The 22334-nt window shown below is 46.4% G+C and overlaps 1 long non-coding RNA gene across 5 annotated transcripts; it reads left to right on the top strand.

Moving 5' to 3' along the window:
* The first annotated feature begins 7784 nt into the window (after nucleotides 1-7784).
* Nucleotides 7785-17580, top strand: LOC306644344. Of its 5 annotated transcripts, XR_013759338.1 has the most exons (5): nucleotides 7785-8088; nucleotides 8318-8476; nucleotides 9309-9432; nucleotides 14317-14759; nucleotides 16774-17580. It is a non-coding gene; the product is annotated as an uncharacterized lncRNA (long non-coding RNA). The 5 variants fall into 5 exon arrangements; XR_013759339.1 differs by lacking the exon at nucleotides 7785-8088 and having other exon boundaries at nucleotides 8107-8476; nucleotides 14320-14759; XR_013759340.1 differs by lacking the exon at nucleotides 7785-8088 and having other exon boundaries at nucleotides 8107-8476.
* The last annotated feature ends 4754 nt before the right edge of the window (nucleotides 17581-22334 follow it).

Below are 22334 nucleotides of genomic sequence, written 5' to 3'. Positions count from 1 at the left end.
AGCTGTGCAATGGCTGATCAGGTGCAGGGGAGGACACATGTTAGGGAGGTCCAGCAGCCCCAGGGCAGCACAGAGAAGCTGCAGCTTTTAGGGCCACCTCAGTGCAGTTTCCTTTGTGCACAAGGCCCACCACACAGTTTTTGTCTGTTTTACTAGGCCAAGGCACTCTTTCTTTGGGCTGCGAGTTGTTCTGAGCTTGCTCATTGATCATCTCTTCCCACCATCTGATTGTCCCACTTAATCTGATGTTGTGAGATGATTTGCAGGATCTCAAAGTCTTTCAAATCCTCTTCCTCCTTAAGTAGGTGTCAGTCGTGCATACAATAGCAGGAGCCCTATCCCGGCATGTCAGTTGGATCAGAATGGGAGACAGGTCATCAGGGTAGGTGCCCCAGAGGGCATGCCCGGAGGACAGCAGTCAGGGACATTCAGGAAACACCTCAGCTGTGAACACAAAGGCGCCATCTCATTATCCTGCTACCTGAGGCTGGGCTCCCTGTAATCACATGGGTTCTGCCCATGGGCTACTAGCCCTGTTACTGCCTGTAATTGCCATTGTCCTGTGTGGAGCCACTTTTCACTCAGAGTAAAAGGACCAATGAGTCTGTGCACAGATACACTCTACTCTCAACGAGATCGGAGTAATAGGCCAGTGGCCCACTATATGCCAGCTCTACTCTGGGATGCAGGCTGATTCTGTACTTGACACAGGCAGAAATGCTGCAGGCTTCGGTCCTGACAGCCAGGACAAAAAACCAACAGCCAGGAACAAGATCATGATGGTGAGAGACCAACAGTAACCAGGAGAGCTCCTGGCTTCCTGAGGCTCAGTGCTGGCTGGAGTGTAATGGGACATCTGAGTCAGCAGGGGGAGGATAGATCATGTCTCTTCTAAATCTGGGCACCTGGAACATTAGAGCGCATACTCCACATCCATATAAATTCTACAAAGAGACTCACTCCCTATTGAATAGATCCCTATTCAAGGCATACACGGACTCTGACACTCCTGGCCTCCTGTATGGCTCCTAGGTGTCCGTGGCCCCAAAATACCACAACTAATCACGCCAAGGAGGCTCTCAGCCCCTCCCCACCAGCAACACACCCCCTCCCATACACAGGAGAAATCACTGCCACCTCCTCTGCTCCAAACTCCAAGGGTCCATCTCAGGAATACCAAGGTCCATACAGTGCAGCCTGCACCCTAGATATTTCTCTGACCTCATCTGTCCCCTGTACTTGCTCTTCCACTTGTGGCCTGCAAACCCCACAGCATGCAGGTCTACTCACACCTGGAGCTGGGCATGCTGGTGCTCTCCCTCCTCTTAGGTCAAGTCCTTAACACTGACCTCTCTCTTCTTTATCCCCACCTACCCTTCCTGACCACCCAGAAGCCCCAATTCAAGATGGCAGGACTAGTCCATGGTGTTGGCTATGTTTTCTGCCTTTTCCAGTGTGGGCACCTGGGAGAAAACCCTGCTGTCAGGTTCACCAGGATTCTCTCGTACTCTGCCATGCTTTGCTCCTCCAGGTTGATATGAACCATGCAGCTGTCTCCCAGCTGTGCAGATGGGCAGCGAGGAGCTGCTAGTGGAGAAACCGCAATACTGGACTCACTGTTGCTTTTGGTGGCCATGGGAAGGGGCCTGGCTGACTGAAGAGGTGCTGCTCAAAGATGCAGTGATGCTGGACGTCATTGCTGAGGACTCTGAATTCAACTCCAAGAACTGTGGGGATGGCAACATCAGCAGAATCTCAGAAACTGAGGGACATTTCAGGTTCACAGCACTCTCTAGGGGCTTCTGGCAACTACAACCAGGCACTGAGCCATCTGGACTCCTTGGGTTAGCCAAAGATTGAGGATTGAAGTTCAAGACAACATTGTCCCCTTGGTCTGCCACCGAGTATGAAGCCTGGCCTGTGCACAGGGTCTGCTTCTAAACCTCCTTTATCCCCCCAAATACCGTTTCTACATCTGGTTGCCTTCCCCTCTGCTATGATGGACAAATGCACACCAGCCCCGCTGACGTACAGAGCACTCTCTCTTTACTGCCTCTGTGCTGTCCTGGCTCACCACTCTGCTCTACTCAGAGGTCCTTTTGGACCTCATCACCACCCAGGAGTCAGGACCCCTGGCTGCAATGGTGAACTGGGCAATGGGACAGGAACATGGGCTCTGGAGCAGGGAACAGCAGGCCTAGACAGCAGAGATCAGAAGGAAGTTCAACCCACTCTGCCCAGCCATGCCCAGACACTCACCTCATCCATCAGCATGAAGCTCTCTGCCCCCAGGTCCAGAGGGAATATTGAGACATGAGGCTTTTCCTCCCTCAGCCTTTTCTCTGTGGTCACAGGATAAGGCCAGCAAGGTTGTACTGAGAGAACTGGCACTAGGGTGGCCTCCACCTCTAGAGTGGGCACAGAGCTGGATCCAGCAGTGGAGCAAGAGCTTCAGCTGCCTGGAGCTCCAGAGCTGGCACTAAAGCCAGCCCCTGAACTGCCTCTTCCTTCCAGAGACATGCTAGGTGGACTTGAGCTCCGGATCTGACGCTAGTGCTGCCACTTGACTGGGCACAAGAGCAGCTCCTGGAGAAGGCTCTAGCTCCGCAAGTGCTTCAGAGATCGCACTGGAACCGAGGCTGCAGCCACAGGAGAAATGATTCCAACATGACTGCCTTGCCCTGAGCTTTGCCAAAACAGGTGACACCTCTATTTGTCAGGGAGCCCTCAGACCCTGAGCCCCTGTGGGACCTCTTCTCAGGGACCATTGGCTGAGTGGACAAAGGCTTATTGTTGTTCCCAGAGCAACATCAGACTTACAGACTCCACCCGGCGTGGCCAAATTATGAGCATTCTTCATTTACCCTTTTGCCTCCTCGCCCTCACACTCTGCCTCGCTGCACTTCATGTCCTTGAGCTGGGCCAGCAGGTAGGCGGCACAGTGCTCCAGTTCAAGTCACCCATGCTGAGCTGCAACAAAGGCAACAGGAGGTGGAGTCCCAAAGGCCTGGAGGCTGACAGAAAGCCTCAGCATGTGGGTTCAGCCTATTGCCCAGGATGAAAGGCATGGCACTGTGGGCAGGCAGGTGTACAGTCAGCAGAAGCCTGGCCTCTCCTTCAAACAGCTTCCCATAGCGTCCCTATGGGCCTGGGCTCTTGTAACCCCCGTCTCTCCACAGGCCAGTCCATGTCAGCCAAGACACACTGGCTGTACAGGCTGTGACAGGACAGGTCTCTAGCCAAAGAACCACCATCAGAAAAAGTCTAGGTCCGTGGTGTGACCAGCTCTCCCTTCCTGTGGGGAGGTTACACTCTTACACTCTTCTTTACACTCTTCTTTACACTTCCTTACATTCTTCTTTCTGTTTGCTGCAACTGCATGTTCTCCAGTCTGGAATGCAACTTCCTGCCAATCCAGGAGGGTCAAGTAGCAGGATATAAAATTAACATGCATAAATCAATTGCATTCCTATACACCAATGATGAATCGACTGATAGAAAAAGTAGAAAACTATGCCATTCGCAGCAGCCTCCAAAACATTATGTACTTGGGAGTCAGTCTCACAGATGAGTTGAAAAACCTCTACAATGAAAACTACAGAACACTAAAGAAAGAAATTAAAGAGGACCTTAGAAGTTGGAAAGATCTCCCATGTTCTTAGATAGGCAGAAGTAATATTGCCAAAATGGCCATACTATAGACATTTAATGCAGTTCCCTTTGAAATTCCAATGATGTTCTTCACAGAAATAGAAAAGGCAGTCATGAAATTCATTTGGAAAACTAAGAGGCCCAGAATAGCCAAAGCAATCCTTAGCAGGAAAAGTGAAGCAGGAGGTTTCACAATACCAGACCTTAAGTTATACTACAGAGCTATCATAACAAAAATAACATGGTGTTGGCACCAAAACAGACATGAAGGCCAATGGAACAAAATGAAAGACACAGACAACACATGAATACAGTTATCTCATACTAGACAAAGGCACCATAAACATACATTGGTGGAAAGATAGCCTCTTCAAGAAGAGGTGCTGGGAAAACAGGTGGCCTTATGTAGCAGAATGAAGGTGAAACCCCATCTCTCATTCAGAACAAAACCCAACTCGAAGTGGATCAAGGACTTAGGCATTATCCCAGAGACATCGTGCCTACTAGAAGAAAACAGAGGCCCAACTCTTCATCATGTTGGCTTAGGAACCAACTTCCTCAACAGGACTCCTAAAGCACAAGAAGTAAAATCAAGAATCAATAGACAGGATCGCATCAAACTAAAAACCTTCCTCATGGCAAGGGAAACAATCAAGAATATGAAGAGAGAGCCTACGGAATGGGAGAAACTCTTTTGACACCTGCAACTCAAATAGAGCACTAGTCTCCAGGATATATAAAGAACTCAAAAAACTTAACACCAAAAAAATAAAAATAAGTGGGCAAAGGAACTGAACAGACACCTCACAGAAGAAATACAAACAGCCAATATATATTTGGAAAAATGTTCAACATCTCTAGTAATTAGAGAAATGAGAAGAAAAACTACACTGAGATTCCATCTCACTCCAGTCAGAATGGCAACCATCAAGAGTTCAAGTAACAATGAAAGATGGCGAGGAGGTGGGGAGAAACGTTTACTCGTATATTGCCCGTGGGACAGCAAATTGGTGCAACCACTATGGAAAGCAGTATAGAGATTCCTCAGAACACTTGGCATGGAACCACGGTTTGACCCAGTTATCTCACTCTTCAGTGTATATCCAAAGGGCCTCAAATCAGCATACTACATTGAAGGAGACACAACGATGTTTATAGCAGCTCAATTCACAATAGCTAAGCTATGGAACCAATCTAGGTGCCCTTCAACAGATGGATGGATAAAGAAAATGTGGGATATATACCCAATGGAGCATTACTCAGTCATAAAGGAGAATGAAACTATAGCCTTTGCTGATAAATGGATGAAACTGGAGATTATCATGCTAAGCGAAATAGGCCAACCCCAAAAACCAAGGCTGAATGTTCTCTGTGATATGTGGGTGCTAACACACAATAACGTGGGAGGGCGGCAGGAGGAGGAAAGAAGTTCATTGGATTAGACAAAGAGGAATGAAGGGAAGTGAGGGTACATGGTTACAGGAAAGACTGCACAATGAATCAGAAATAACTTTCCTATGGTCAACTATCAATACATGACTAGTGTAACTCCATATCACATTCAACCATAAGAATGGGATCCTAATTAGAATAAATTATACTCCACATGCATATAGCAGGTCAAAATACATTCTACTGTCATGTATATCTAAAAAGAACAAATTTTTTTAAAAAAATCAACTCAAATAGGCAATCATGTCTGGGTCCATGCACCTTCCTCAAGCAGTTGGTCATTAAAGGCAGCTTTCCCGTGAAAGGGATCATCTCCTCCCAGTTGCATCCTGGGTAATGATCAGGATGAATAGATTGGCACTTTCTTCAAAATTCAAACATATCCACCATAGAATCTGCAAATCTCACTCTTATTTACCCTAGAGAAGTTCTTACTTCAAACCTCTACATGAATGTTTAGCTGGATCTCTTCATAATCACCCCAAACTAGAAATGAACAAACCCAAATGTCTCACAACTGTTGAATGAACCAACTGTGATACATCCAAACAATAAATACTAACTACTCAGCAATAAGAAAGACCAAAATATTGATAAAGGCAACAGTTTCCATGAATCTTAAAGGCATTATGCTGAGGGAAAGAAGCCAATCTCAAAAGTTTACATACCGTGGCCATTTATATGATGTCCCCCAAAGTTCCAAAGTATAGTGATGAAGAAGAGATCATGTAGGCCAGAAGTAAGCATGGGATGGGAGTGTGACTATAGCAGAATAGTATGGAGGAATGTTGAGGGCTAACAAAACTTTTTCTGTAACCCGACTGTGGGGCTAGTTGCGTGAATCTTAATGTATATTGAAATTCAAAGAACTGTAAGCCAAAAGGAATGCCCATTTTACTATAGGTCAACTGACAAAAAAAAAAAAAAAAGTGAGGACTGTAATCTTCAAATATTAATTATATAAAAGACCAAGCAAAGGATTTAAAAATCTTCCAAAAAAGAAACCTGTCATCAAAAACAATACCCATATCCCACACTGGAAGAGGAAAGTGACAGAAAATCCTTTTAATTAATAGATGAAACTACCTGTGTATAACCATACAAATGAAAAGTTGTACCCCATTTATGTAAAATGAATCAAAATTCAGTCTGCAAAAATTAAAAATAATAATAAAAGAAAAACACCTGTAAAGTTTCAGTTCTAACATTTCTCAAAACCTGTAAAAAATGGAAGAGTGCTTTTCAGTTCTGGTCCTTTGATCTTTTTCTACATGAATTACTTAACAGATTCCATTAAGTGTCCATGGAATTCTTGCTAAATAAAGGGCAACTCACTTGTGGAGATAAGGCAGGTGAGATTTCTCTTTCCACCTTAGGCTTTGAATACTGTATGCCAAAACATTTATCCACTCTTGTTTTACAGTGTTTCCTGTTAAAAAATATTAAATATTTTGGTGGCTCTTAGGAGTTAATTTCCTACTAATTGTCTGAGATTATTTTTCTAGTCCCATAGGGAAGTTGCTCATTGTACACACTGTACAATGTACAGCTTTACAGGCACTTTCTAAACTGTCTCACTATTGAGAGATCTTTTTGATAATTTGGAGAACTCTTCTTTCCAAGTTATTTTGTCCTTTGTTACACAGTAAATCCCAATTCTAACTGGCTCACTTACCAAAATTAATTTGACTGTCTGATCATAGATGGACCTGGGCTCCAGCTCCACTTTGTGGTGGCCTTGATCCTGCCTTTTTCCTCTTAGCAATTTTGTCCTGAGGTAGACTTCTACTGCAGTGGCAAATTCTGTTCACTAGCATTCAGAGCTGCTGTGTTTCATCAACATGCTAAAGGAAAATAAACATTATCATTAAACTAATTTATTATACAGAAGTCCCCAAACTCACTGACTGTACACCTTGCACCATGTTATCCTTGAACCAACCACAGTCAAACACTAGAGATGCTCCACACCAAACAAGAGCAAGAATAGATGATAGAGAGGGCACCTAATGTCTCTGGTAGTCTTTCTTGGTCTTTTAGTTGACACTTCCTTTACCTAATAGAATCAGCTACCATTGATTTGATCTGTGCTGCCTCTTTGCATCCTTTGGGCCATTTTAAACTACAGGGAACTGAGTTGTCTTTCTAGGTTCCCTTAGTTGAAGGGACCATCAGTGGAAGGTCATGGTGACAGCCAACCCTTGAACAGTGAAGCAGGCAGGCTTCTAGGGGAACTGGAGGCCCACCAGGGCACAGCAGCATCTCTGACCAGTCCAAGGCCAATCTCACCGTGTGCCTGGGGAGTGAGGGTCCCTGGCTGTCTTTTGGTGCAGTTGCTCTGGGTGCTTAGTGCCAACACCCTGGCAGAGTGTCTCTTTACTACCACATTCATGTCAGTACAAGGCCACTGTGGGGCAGTGTTACCCGGACAGACATGCCTGCTTGAGAGGAGTTCCCACTTCCCGACCTGAGGCTGGGGCTGAGCTCACACATAGGCCCAAGAAAGCCCTCGCCAGCAGCTTGCTGTGCAGCAGGACTTGCAGGCAGTCACTTCACTACAAGGAGAATGGCAGGCTCCAGTCTGGCAGTAGTAGATGCGACTAGGTGCGCAGCACTGTCACCACCCTGATTGACAAGATGTATCGGGTGGGAAATCCGAGCTGGGGGCGGGGAGGGGGACGTCCACACATTCGTGGCCACGATGAGGCAGCCGCAGGACTCACACCGACGGAGTCTGTGTCCGGCAGGAGGCCCGATCCTGCCGCACCCTGAGTCCGCCGGATGAGCTGACAGCCCGGCAGGCGGGGCGCCCCGGGGAACCGCCCCCAAGGCAGAGGCGGAAGTGGAAGCGCGGGGAGCCGTCGCCACGGAGACGGGAGGGGCGGGGCCCAGCCCAGGGCGCGAACTTTGACCCGCAGAGGCGCCTGGTCGCGCCGAGGCGGTGGGTCTGCGGGCGGCTCGCAGGTCCCGGGGGCGGCGTGGAAGGTGAGCGGGCGGGAGCGGCCACGGACTCGGCGCCGAGACCCCCGCGCCAGGGCTGGGGACGGGGTGGGACCCGGGAGGGCGCTGCCGCCGCCTTCGCAGGCTCCATCCCGCTGCCTGTCCCTCGGGCCCGCCTGGTGGCCTCCGCACCGACGGCCGCGCGGTCCCGCGCTGCCCTCGTTCTCCCGAGGGCGGGGACTCCGCTCACAGCCGGGTGTGGTCTCGGCTCCAGGGTCCTGTCCAGGGCGGCGTGGCCGCAGCAGCCTCGCCTGGGACCCGGACTCCAGGTGAAGAGGATGCCCGGCCAGCAGGCGCCCTGGGGAGTGGAGGGCGACGGAGGAGGACCGTCCGCCAGGGCGAGGGAGGCCGCGTGGAGAGGAGCCGTCTCCAGGTACTTCGGAGTCCACTGACGGCCACCGGCAACCCGCCGCCTTGTTTCTCTCGCGTCTCTCTCTCTTTCTTCCTCAACTTCCCGCCTGGAAACCCCTGCTGCTTTCTTCCTGCTCCTGGCTGACAGCGCAGGAGGCCCTCCGGTGTCTCCAGCATTAAGTGAAACAGCGCAACATAGGAAGGTGTCTCTAGTGGAGCAGCGGCGAGAGCAGTGACTTAGGGAGGCAGCAAGGCGCTCGGTCCTGTGGGCTCCAGGTTCCACCCTGGGAAAGGGTTGGATGAGATCGCTTTTGGCCCCATGAGATATGTAACATGGACTGATTCCCAGTGACTGGGCCTTGTCGCTAAAATGTACTGTTTGCATGCCACCTTTCAGGCTTGCCTGAGCACTCGGTTCTTTTATTAGACTTCAGGAAACATGAGATAGTCCTGTTGCACTTTTTGTTTTACAGATGAGAAAACTGAGCCCACAGGGGTTAAGCAGTTCCAAAATGGCGAAGCCTAAGTTTTTATTGAAAACCTAAATGTTTGCTGATGCAAGGTGTGGGTGGAAATATGCTCACATTGCCATGTGGCCAGGGATTTTTATTCAGCTTGGATGAAAATGAACTCGACAGCTCTAAGGAATGTGAAGTAGCATGTGTTAAAGAAATGAAGATGTAGGAAATGTCAGTAACAACAGTGTGTGTAAGAGGTTATGCTTGCTTTTTCCCTAATTGAATTTTGAATTGAAGTTGCATTTGCTCATTTTGAAATAGGGAACAAAGTGTGGTGTTTGGTCCACTTCAAAGTTTATTCAGAATATCAGACATTATGTTTCTATTTTGTGGCAGTGTGGAATGTGAGTGAGAGCAAGTTGGTGACATCTTTCAGCTGGATACATTGCCCAAAGAAGACCTCATATGTGTGCCAAGAAGCCAGTGATTCTATTGCAGAGAACTCCATGGAAATGTACAGGTATTGTGTTGCAAATATTCATCTTGTTTAAAAATGAGGTACTTTAAAATAGTATATTGTCCTTCTTTTTTTGTTGTTTTCCAGTGACTCCAGATGCATCTTGGTCACTGTGGTGGAATCTCATTACTTTATATTCTGTTCAAATCAATTTTTCTTACTGGATATTAACTTTTTGCTATGACTTTATTTATTTATTTATTTATCTCTGTGTGTGTGTGTGTGTGTGGTACGGGGATTGAATGCAGGGCCTTGTGCTCTACCAACTGAGCTATATCCCCAACCCTACTACTTTACATTCTGTTTACCTCTGATTTGTTTTGTGTGTGTGTGTCTCTGTTTTAAATTTTATATGTCTAAGTTGCAGTTACCTATTTGTTGAGAAAACAAAGTCAGGGAGGACTATTTTAAAACATTTTGTAAAAATAAACTTTTTTTTTTTTTGCCCCTTCATGTAGATTGGTCTAAGTGTTTTTCTCCTGGAGTCAAGTTGAAATGTTATAGACACAAAGTTGTATGCCCAGAGACATTGGAATCCTCAAGTAGAGTAATAAATGATTGGCATTCCTCAAATCAGAAATGTATTATTGTCCTGAGTTGCTTGATTCTCTATAGCATGTGTATTTCTTTCTTTTTTTTTTTAAACTAAAGGAAATAGATGGTAGTGTTCTTCAATAGTGTAAGTGGTAAACTTTGATTTATTTATTTATTTTTCCCAGCGGGTACCGTGGATTGAGCCACATCCCCAACCCTATTGTGTATTTAGAGACAAGGTGTCACTGAGTTGCTCAGCACCTCGCTTTTGCTGAGGCTGACTTTGAACTTGTGATCCTCCAGCCTCAGCCTTCCGAGCCACTGGGAATTCAGGCATGTGTCAGCATGCCTGACTGTGGATAAGCACTTGACCAAAAGAAAATAAGAAAACACTTTCCCATGATAGAGGAATGAAATGGATTGTGATTTTGATAGGACATGAGGAATAGTTTGCCATGAAATCTGGTTCCCGACATCCAATGTGGTGTAATGGATACCTTTATGTAGAACTTTGTCATCTCATTTCTTCTGTCAAATCAGTTCTGCCATATTTCTGCCAGATTTTGAATTTCATGCTCTGTGCTCTATGATCAGAGTCAAGAGAAAAGTGAAGATTTGATATAAATTAATGAGTGAAAAGTATATTGAAATGGATTAATGATAATCACTGGAAATGTATCATGAGTTAGGAGAAAAGAACACTTATCTCACAAATGGTCAACTTCCTCTTTTTCTTTTGGTCCTGGGGATTGAAAACAGGGGTGCTTTACCACTGAGCATATATCCAGTCCTTTTTATTTTTTATTTTGAGACAGAATCTCAATAAGTTATTTAGGGACTTGCTAAGTTGTTGAGGTTGACCTGGAAATGACATGGCAATGGATGCTATTTTGTTTTTATTAACTGGGAGTGATTAAGAATTTTTTCTTCTTAGTATGTAAGCCTCAACCAGGTAGGGTCATTGAAATGTTCACCAGACAATGCTGTATAGTACCTGGTGAATGTTTCACTATGGAATTGTGTCCAGTGCTCTGTCCAGAAGTCCTTCTCTGGCCAGGGCATCTAGATGAGCTAGATGTCTAAGGGGGAGATCCCAAAGACGGACTCAAAGAGGTTGTTATGTGTTTCTGACATTGATAGAAATGTTCATGGCAGCAGTCAAGTCATGTGGTGGCACCAGGCAGGGGTAGATTTTTATGTGTCTCACAAGACACCCCTGGCTAGAGACTCTTGGAGCCCAGCTTGATGTGGTGTTGAGGTGTGAAGGGGTCAGTTCCAGCATAGCCAGTAATGGCTCATCAGAGGGACACACAGCCCTGTGACACACTGTGGCTGTGGGAATCCCCTGAGGAAAGGGAAAGTAGAAGGGCTCAGCCTGACCCCTGTGTCTGTAGTGGGCTTCTGCTCTAAACCATGAATATCAAGTGTGTTTAATTTCACTGGGTCACAGAATGAGAATCACAAATAGTAGTGTCAACTGTGAGCCATGTGTGAACCATGGTAGGGACGTTGTAGAATGTGATCACATTCTAGAAATAGTTTGAAGTGTTTTAGGGAGTCAGAGTTTAGGTTGCCTATTGTAATAAAGTTTCCCCTTGGCACTCATAGTGAGTTGTATACATTCCTATACACATATCTTCTCTGACACACAAGGGAAAGTGGACATTAACTGCAAAGAGTTTTCTTATGTTCATTTTAACGTGCAGAATTCCCTTGCTGACATGGTTATTCTGGGACATCTAGTCCTAGAAGAATAAAGTGTGTTAGTAACCTGCTAGTCACCATCAAAGTATTCCTTGATCTGGAATCTTAAGTGTGATGTTTATTCAGATTCCCTGAGAATGTTTAAAACTCCAGATTCTGACTTAGCAGGGCTGGATGGGTGTCAGCCATCCATGCCGCTATTTTGTGAAGAACCTGTTGACAATCAAGGCTTTTGATGATGAATTCGTTTATGGAGACTGTAATTTTTCATGGATTTTTGCTTTGTTGAGTCAGAAAGTATCTGAGTAGATAATCATTCACTAACATACCTGCAAAAATCTCATTCAGTATGCATAACATCTTGGATGGGTAAATATTACCATTTCTGTTTTGCATAAAGACACAATATTCCACGCCTCCCGCCCCCCCCGGCCCCCCGCCAAGTATCCAAGTGTCTTGACCAAGCATTCTTGTTGGTAGATCAGAAAGCAAGAACTCGAGTTCAGAATTTTACTGTCGTGTTTAAATCTATTGTTTTTAATCGATTGTTTTTGCTATATGAAGATTTGCATCCACCACATTTTTAGGCATTGACTTTCCCAGCAGTGGGCATCCAAATAGCCCTTAACTTGCAGTCAGCACAGATGAGGCTGCAAGGAACATGAGCATAAATATCCCTCTGCAGGTCCCCTTCTGAAACTGTTTTAGCATTGTGTAGGTTACATACCCACAGGTAGAATGTATGCTTACTCTCTTGGCAGAGCACTGCCAGGTGGCTCTTGTGAACTCAACCTGTCCACATTTCGCCAGCATTCTACCATCTAGCTTTCTACCTTTTGCATGTTTAGTGGATACAAAGTGACAGCACACTGTTTTCATTGGTATTTTTTCTTAACGTGTCTTCAAATGCTTTTCACTTTGGGGGGCTTTTCTCTTGTGAAAATGAGCTTCTTCCAGATCCCCCTGCCCATTCCACTACTTGACATTTTTCTTTTCTTGCTGCCCATGTATATTCTCTGCAGTATGTTGGATACTTTGTCCGTTACAAGGGCTAACAGGTCCTCTACAACTTTAAAACAGTTAGTCAAATTCCAACACATTAAGTGAGCACAGAAATTGGGCTACCATCTTGGGAAGAAAAATGTTGGATGGTATATTCAAAACAGAAAGTTATATTTTATTACTTACAAAATAATAAAATAGTGAAGCCATAACAAGGACTGAGATAATATATATCTTCAGGATCTTAGACATTCTGATATAAATCTGTATCACTTGAATCATGGAATAGATAGTCTTTGGATAATGAAAAGGAAGTAAAGCTATCAAGCCAAATGATTATGTGTTTAAAATTTTCTGGGACTTGGGTGAAGTGGTAAAGTTTGTGTATTAATGAATGTATCAAGTCAGTTGATAATTGTTTCAGGCAACCATTTAGGTGCCGTCAAAGTGAGGTTGTTGGCTGTGTGTCATGTTTCTGAGGAAAGCTAGGCCTGTTCAGTGACATGGAGCCAGTCACTCAGGCTGAACCCCTGCAGCCTGAGCGCAATCTTGAACAGGCAATGTGTGAGGTTCCTTTTCCTAACCTTCAGGCTACACGTGCACATTTGAGAATGATCCCTAGCCATTTTCTCATCCTTTGAGTCATTCCCATCATATATTCTGTGAGGCATTTTATGTTTAATAATAACAGAATATTCAATAAAGAAAACCTTGTGATTTGTGTAGTATAATATTTAATAGGTTCATTCAGAAAGCAGAAATTCTATTTAAAGGTATTTGCATCTGAGTCAAATGAATCATTTGCAGGCATCCTGGAAAAGACCAAGGTTCTATCTTTATTTCTGTCACCATCTGTTCTTTTGTTTGAGCAAAATTCACAAATTGGCAGCCCATTCCATCAGATGTGTAATTGGAGGCCATTTAAATAACCCACTTTTAGATTTTAGATATTTTTCCATTAATGCTGCATTTCTTTCACCCTTTTTAAAGCTGAAGGTCTAGGGCCCACATGCCAGTGGTTAGCTGGAACATGTTCTTCAGTTTGGCATATCCCTCCTGCAGTATCCCCGAGGTCATCTGTTCAGTTGGCTTTCTTCCTCCTGCTACCTCCCTGGCTTCCATAGTTTCCACATGCTGAATGTGACCTGGGGACCCCAGTGCTGCAGCATTGCATTCTCTGATTATCACAAGTCCCCCTTTTCAGTTAGCCCTGCCTGACATAGCCGGTCATATTTATAAGCCAACATTAAATTATAAAAACTCAATTTTATGTGCTTCCATCTCAAAGAGCATTAGGCAGGAACATAGCATACAGAAATATTAAGTAAAGAACACAGTTTTTTAAATATCATACATTGAAAAATTGACACATCTCTGACACAGTTTTTATTTTTTGGTGTTTGATTTTTAAGGAATTACAGCAGATATGTGATAGTGAAATGCGAGACTTCCAACCATTTTATTCTTTTTATTTCCTGATTATTTTTATGAATAAGGACAAGATACTTGTTCCCACTTGTACAATCTTGAGTTAATGGATGCTGGGTGTCACCTGCTATTTGGATGCTTGCATATTGTGGTTGACACTAATATTGTACTTGGTGAGTGACAGGAAGTCAGTACTGAAGTTGAGCTCTTGTTTTCTAGCAGCTGTGCTCAAGATCCTTGGTGTGCCTTCTGCAATTCTGGCTGCACTCTTCAAGTTCTTCAAGTTGACTTCCTGGTTATCTGCATCATGGTCTTCTGCCCTTGGAGCATGGCAAAGCATTGTTCCATGAATGTGATAGATGGTCATGTGGAAGGTTCCAGGGAGGACAGATCATTGGTAACGGATACTAATCTATGTGCCTCACCAATGAACTGTTTATTTCTGTTTTGGTTTTAAGGAGGACAGTGCCTTCCAACACTTCCGTGCTCCTGGAATCCAGGCATCTGCTTCACTTCAAAAGAAGCATTCATGATTAATTTGAAGAGGACATGAGCAGAAAGAGCTGAGCTTGCTGTGCAACGCAGCCTTGCAAATGGGTTAGAAGAGAGAAGAGTTGCTTCATGAGATATTATGACATTTTTCCTGAAAGTCCCACACACAGGTGAGTCCACAACACATTTAGAAGCCATTTCAGACACCATTTTCACCGAGTTGAATCAGAGCCCCTGATGATGTGGAAGAGCCACAAATGGTTTGGACAGTAATCATGTATTTCATTCCTCAGCGCATTGCTCAATCCAGCCATTCCGCCCCGAGCACATGAGCTTCTGCTCAAATTGCAGCGATTGCTCTTGCTTTTGTGAGAACTTCACCCTGATTCAGTGAGCCCAACACAGCCTGCACTCTGTTTTCTTGTACTGGCCTATTGCTGTGGCTGGTCTCTGGCATCCTCATCCAGCCCTGCTTAGAGGAGGGGATTAAAGGTCCAGGCAGGTACCTGGTTTCTCTTGACCTCCATTGCCATTGGACCTCTCCAGTGTCCCTGGACTATAGCCTGCTCTTGTGGCCTGGGCTCAGTGAATCTGAGGTTTGGAATCCCACTCTGTGGCAGGATCCCAGGCGCCCCAGCCACCTCACGGCAGGTGCAGCCTTCCCTAATTCTGTTTGAGGGGGAGAATTCTCCCACCCATCCTCCTCCATACTTACCACACATTTTGGAACTTCACACCTGAGGACCTTTATTCATGTACTTAGTTCTTAGTGACGATGATTGCTAAGACTAAGTCACGTGTTCAAGGTCACACTGCTTGCGTGGTAGGGCTAGAGCACTGATCTTCCTCGTTTATTTTGTGGGACTCTCTCATTTAGAGTATGACTGCCTCTGAAACACACACACTACATTAGATTGTCGAAATTCTTGGCACTGCCTCTTTGGCAAGTATATATTCTCTTCCAATTTGGAATTTCGTACACATTCCCGTATGGATTGTTGAGGTAATGCAGGAGAAATTTCATTTTAACAAAAGAGCAGAAACAACAAATAACAGTCCTACTTTTTACACTAAACATCTGTAATTAACATCCCTTTCTGTGTGGTTCTGTGACATGCTCGTTTGAATTTTGAAGAATAATTTGCTGGAGAGCAAGATCACAAGAAATAGATATCAGTCACTCTCTCAAGTGTTTTGAAGTGAAGAACGTGTTCAGGGTGTGAATACTTTTGAGTGAGTTCCTATGGCTCCGCCACCCATCAATCATTTATTCCATTGGGTTTATGTTGCGGTTTCAGTAACACAGGCACCAGCCCCCACAGTGTGTGCCTAGCCCTTTCCCCACATAGACTGAGTGGGCGCTTGTCGTGCTTCATGGCTGAGACCGTGCAGTCGTTAGTGTGTGTCTGTGGCCCAGATCTTCCTGCATGGCCAACTGCAGGCAGGTCGTAGGCTGCTTCAACCTAACCCTGCAAGCTGGGTGGCCTTCAGCAGAGGAGAGACCTTCCCTCCAGCCCCAGAGACTCAAGGCAAGAGGTGTGGGCTCTCCCAGTGCCACGCTCCCTCCCAGGGTTCCCAGGGAGTGTCCTCCCCAACTCTCCCTGCTCTTGCCCACCCTCCTGCTGCCGCCCACGATCTGTTGTTCTTGTCTGGGGCATCCAGGCTCTGCCTCAGACTTCACACAGCCTCTTTCCCCGGGCCTCCCTGGGTCTCTGTTCAAACTCTTCTCTTCCTACAAGAATACCAAACATTGGTTTTGGGGCCCATTTAGACTGCTTCCACCATGTGACCTCTTTGTAGCTTGATCACTGTGCAAAGGCTTTCCCCACGAGCTTGCACCCACTTTTGGGTGAGCAAGAATTTTTAGGGGACACTCTTCTATCACGTACACTGGCCTTCCTTCAGATCCCTCCCCACTGAGGCTTCCTGGCATCCCTTGTCCTAGTTGCTGTCATGGCAGGTTCCCGCCTTCTGGCTGAGAGGACCTAGTGACCTGGGGGTTCTCTCTCTCTGAAACCACCAACACTCTGCAGTGTTCCCCATAGGACTCTGCAGAGTTTCCCTCTGAACCTGCTCTGTGAGCTGTGTAACACGTCCTAGACGAGTGGAATGACCCCCTCCCTCCTGAAAGCCCGATATTTGATGTCCTTTGAAGTAAGTCATTATTTTGGATTGCTTCCTCAGTGGGCAGGTGCTTGGATCCTCTCCAAGCAAGTCTTCCAGCCTGAAACCAGATGTGTACAGACTTTGGCTTGAAGGATTTCAGCTCCTATAAGCCTTCATCTTGGCTGCAGTTTTTCCTACCCTCGATGCAAAGCAAGAAAAATGCAGTTGGCCCTGTGCCCATCCTTCTCCCTCCATGGTCCCAGCAGCTGCGAATCAAAAATCTCAGGAAAGAAGTTGTATCTCAGTGGACAGATACTTGTCATTGTTTCCTAGATCATCCAGGATTATGGAGAATTACGTTGCCATTTCATTGTATTAGGTGTCAGAAGCCATAAATACAGGAAGAAGATGTACATTGTTTATGTACAAATACTTTGACAATTTTAAAAGAGACTTGAACATGTGAGGACTGTGGTGTTCTTATTGGTCTTAGAACAAATCTCCCATTTATTTCCTGAGATGTTTCTGATTTCCGGACTCGAGAACCTTCAGGACTTCACTGTGAGTCAGCCCCATGGGAATGTGTTAGGTGGGCTGTTGGAGGTGGTGTGCAGAAGCTCAGGAAGGACTTGTAAGACCACATCCAAGACCACAACCAGGAGCAGAGAAGGGAGCCCTCTCCCCATGTTTCAAGCTTAAGTCTTGTTTTATAACAAGATCATGACTTGTGAAATCTTGCAGACGTTCTGAGTCATTCCAAGAAGTTTGGTTCTGGGGAGCTTGGATGTCATTCTGTTTTGTCTTCCACATGATGTTACCAGGTGAGAACTTGGAGTCTCCTTCCTTGGGAAGGGGCTACTCAAAGAAGCCCTTGTTCCTGTTTTACCTTCTCCACGGGAGGACACAAGGTTATTGGATTGGGCACCTGACTTGCAGCCTCCAGAGTTTGAGAAATAAAACCTGTGCTATAAGTTACCCAGTCTCTTGTATTCTGACATCACAACACAAAACAGTCCTTAGAGAGTCAATCAGCAATCCCCTTGCTTTTAAATTGTGGTCGAGTACACCAAACACCCCTTTGTAATTCAGTGGCATTAAGCATCATCCTATTGCTGTCTAGACATCACCACCATCCGTCTCCAGAACTCACGTGGATATGCTTTCGTCACCAGACTACTTCTAGTGCTTCCTCTAGTCCTTAGAAAAGAACATTCTTCTTTATGTTTTTCTGAAGTGGATTATTGGGAATCCTTCTTTATATTTTTAAGAACTGGATTATTGGGAATCTGAGATTAGTGAAATCCTACAAAATTTGTCTTTCTGTGGACACCATCAATTTTTTTTTTTTTTTTTTTTTTTTTTTTTGGTGCCGGGGATCAAACCCAGGGCCTTGTGCTTGCAAGGCAAGCACTCTACCGACTGAGCTATCTCCCCAGCCGCTGACACCATCAGTTTTAAGTGGATGCAGTTCACCCCGCTCCTGGGGATCCAGGTCCCCTGCCAACTCCACAGGTGTCTCAATCGGACCCTCAGTGACAGGCAGTGGTGACTGCACATGAGCTTTGTGTCCATGTCAGTGGACAGGTGTGATCCCAGGATCTAGGGTATTGGTTCCCAGCCCATGGATTCCCTCCTCCTCCATGTGTTTGTGGGCCATTCTGTAGGTACTTGGAGGATGAGTCCTGAGCCAGGGAAGGGGCCATCCCGGTGGTGGAGAGGACTCTTGTCTAGCCAGGCATCGTGTCGTGGGTCAGGATAGACTAGAAGTATGAGCAATGCCTATATTCTCCCGGACTGAGGGTGGGCCCAGCCTATGTGCTGAGAATTGTGGCCTCCTAAATCATAGGACCCAGGAATCCCAGAGGAAAGGGCTGGTCCAGAGCCAGTGGAACCTCAGTGTGTGTAAGAGCACTTTTGTGCTGGGAGGCAGGGAAACATTGTTGTGCTGACACCTGAGGCAGATGTGCGTGCTTCAAGTCCAGGTGGAGTTGCTGAGGAGCACCTGGGATGGCGTGTGGCTTCCCCACCTCCTCACACCTGGGGCATCCCTGGGCTCTGAGAAGCACAGCAGCAGGCTGAGCACTGAGGGAGTCCTCCATCTCTGCAGAGTGAATGGGCTTTCTTCAGGGCCCCCAGCAAGTCCATGTCACACCATCTGATTCCAGAGTCCTGGGCATCGTGTTGAGGCTCACTGAGTTCCCACACGTCTCTAACTTGCAGATCCCTCTTGGCTCCCTCTCCACTCATTCCTTTGAAGATGAAACCCTGGAGGGTGGCATTCCCATCATCCAGAGGTTTCCAGACATATTTCATTGATTTCTGGGACCTGAAGGCTTGACCCTAGTAGTATGGATATTCAAAGCACCCTGGGATCCATAATCCAATCACATCAGGGCAATCAAGAGACTGAGGAAGGAAAGAGGTAGGACTGATCAAGGCAGATGACTATGGCAGGGCAGAGTAGAGAGTAGAATGGAGAGTTCTGGCAGAGGGCAATTGTGATGTGGAGAAATGGTACGCTGGTGGTGGGTGTGGTGTCCCCATGCTTCCCAAAGTCTTCACAGGCTAAAGGTGCCCTCAGAGTGTTTTTTAATAAACACAGTGGGAGGTCCATTGTCCACCATTCTCCTGTGCAAGAAGTATGAGGCCCCCTTAGTATGTAGGAGCCTTAGTGAAAGCCTCACTTCTGTTAAATAATTGGTTGGAAAAACAAAGTGACTCAAGGGCCATCCATGTTCCCAGAATTTTCTGGTGGACATACTTCTCCATCCATCCATCAATCACTCACCCTCTAAAGTTCTTAGTTCTTTAGAAAATGCTCTCCCAAACCTGGGTTTCCTGAAGAGAAATCATCTTGGGGTCTTAGGAAATAGGGTCATGGGTCCTGAAGAGGGGGTTGGTACCCTGAGTATCTTAGAGACAATCCTTTTTGTAGCCCACTGGTCTTCATTTGGGAATGGGTTAAGGTACTAACCTTGGTTAGGGTGAGGACAGCCTGGGACCAGCAGAGGGAAAGAGGGACAAGGGAGACTGATATTGCCCTGGATTTGAGAATCCTACTTTGCACCTGGGAAGATGAAAGCTCATTGCCTGGAGGACACCCACACTCTGGTCAAGGTTTGGAGAGCAGTGTCCTTTCTGGGGTACAGGGCTGGTTTTAGCCACCAGGAACACCAATGCTCTCCATTGCAGTGGAGCAATTGGAGCCAGGGAAGAGGGCCTGTGTTCTTGCTTTGTCCACAGCATCCCATGTCACGGGTCCTCTCCTCACTAGCATTCCTGGATAAAAGAAGCCACTCAGGCAGGAGTTTCTAATGTCCTCTCATCTGTTCACTCATCCCTGTGACCTGGCAGTCACCCATCCAAGGGTTCTGTGAGCTTGGGCATGGCTCAGATAGTCACCACCATGAGCTCTGCACTGCAGTAGCTGCAGATATGCAAAATCTCAAAGCAAATGCACATGAAAGAAAAGAGCAAGAGCCAAGACCAAATTAGGGCCCGGGGTTACAAGGAAAGCTGGAGTCACTTGGGGGGACTCAGAATCATTTCAGTGGAGTGGCATTGCCTCTGGAACGAGAGTGACAAGAGGGGTGCCAACCCTGCTAATTTTGGAAGCACTGTGTTGGGGAAGGCGTGGCCATACGGGATTGAGTTTGTCCTCAGGAGGAGGTTGGATTAATGTCTGATGTGGCTTGGAGGGCCCTGGCAGAGAGGGATAGGCTAGTGCATACCAAAAAGCCTGGAGGCTTCCTTGATGTCCACAGTTGTGAAACATCACCCCTCTACGTCATGACTGACAATGTCGGGCATTGATGAGGTCAGTTTCTGTGCACCTGCACCCAAGGTCGCTCAGCTGGACACCTCTGTTTCATGTCTCAGGAGGCTGGGACTGCAGACTCCTTTTAGGCTCAGCTGGGAGGATCTGCCTCTGGGTTCATGCCCGTGTTCTTGGGAGGATCCAGGTTGGCTGAACCTCAGTGCTTCTCTGATGGGAGGATGAGACACTGTCATGCCTTTATCACAGGGTTGTGTCCACAGGACAGCTCGTGATGAATCAATTTGATTGCCTGGATCAGGAATGAAAGTGAGACAGGGAAGAAATAGTGGAGATAGGGATCCAGACAGAAGCCATAGACTTCCCAGAACTCCATCCTGGAGATGATATGCCATCACCATTGCCCGCTTCTAGTCCCATGGATCCAGAGACAGATTCTGATCCACCTCCAGGAGAGGGTGTACTGGCTTTGGGCAGCAAGGTGCTGTGGTACCTCAGAATATTTGGGAAACTCCCCCCACCTCGCCTGAGAAGAGGCACTTGTGCCAATTTGAAATCTCATGAGAAGCCTTGGGAAGTCTGTGCCAGAGAGGTCAGCCTCTGAATCTCAATTGCCTCAATCTTGTCATGGTGCAGAGTGGGAATGGCAGCTAAAAGGGACTGATCTTGTCCAGTATGCTATGTGGGACACAAGCCTGACTGAGTTGGGGTGATTGACCATTTTTAAGTTTGTGCCTTCACAACCTATGAGTCCTGTCTATGGTTTTCAGAGATAATACAGGCATTTATGGGCAAATATATCCAATAACATCCTAGAAATCAAAGGCTACATCGATACCCTGAAATGAGTAGGGATTCTGGGCGCCCCACAGAGGCACAAATTTGGTGGAGGGTCACAAAGCTGGTGAGAAGGAGGGTCTGCTTGTGAATTCAGATTTGAATCCTCACGCTGGAAGTGTATTGAGAACCAAGGTGGGCAGGGTCTGGTGTGTGTAGTGGTTGGTGAACATGTGTTCAGTTGTGCACTCGATGTGTGTTGAGAGGGCAGAAATCAGCAGCCCTTGTGGTTTAGGGAGTAGTCTTGTGTGAATAAGAGGCTCGGGTGCAGGCACCACAGGAAGTGATATCAGTACCTTGATGATGGATCAAACGGAACATGGAACTCTGGTAACCACATGCCCACTTCACTGAGCAACCCGGCCCAGCTCAGTCTGTTGGAGGCACTGGAGCGAGAGGGATGTTCTCTTGTTGTTTCAAAAAATGTCAAGCCTTCGGGCCCCAGGAATCTCAGGGGGGTTACTGTGCTCTTTTGTGGGAAGAAGTGGTGAGGTTTCTTCCTAGACACCAGAGTCTCTGGACAGTTTCCCAGAGAAGCTCAACAGCAACACTGAGTAGCACAGGACAGGTGAGCAGAGCAGTCCCTCAGTTATGATCCCTCATGAATGGCCCACCACTCACACTCTGGCTGTGTGTGTGCGTGCGTGCGTGTGTGTGTGCGTGCGTGCGTGTGTGTGCACGTGCCGATGAGAACTGTCCCATTCTGCTGTTACTTCATTATATTGGGATAAAGCATTTTTCTGTTGGCTACCATTTCCATTTTGATCCCACCATTCTTGGTCCCAAACCAGGGTGAAAATGATCTGGTTCCGAACACAGACAAGGCCTGCAGGATAGAGACCTTAGAAGATAACAGACAGGAAGGGCTCATAAACCAACTCATGCCTCACTTTTTTGGTAGGGACCCCGACTGGGGCAGCACCATCAGGTGTATTTACTCAGGTTTCATCAGACAGCCAGCAGGTGCTGGAGCTGCTCTTCCCAAGGTAAGACCGTATCTCCAAGACCAAGTATACAGCCACCTCAT

Source organism: Sciurus vulgaris, assembly GCF_902686455.1.
Source record: "Sciurus vulgaris genome assembly, chromosome: 14".
NCBI lineage: Eukaryota > Metazoa > Chordata > Mammalia > Rodentia > Sciuridae > Sciurus > Sciurus vulgaris.
Note: the sequence above shows the minus strand (reverse complement) of the source record. Positions and strands in the feature narration are given on the sequence as shown.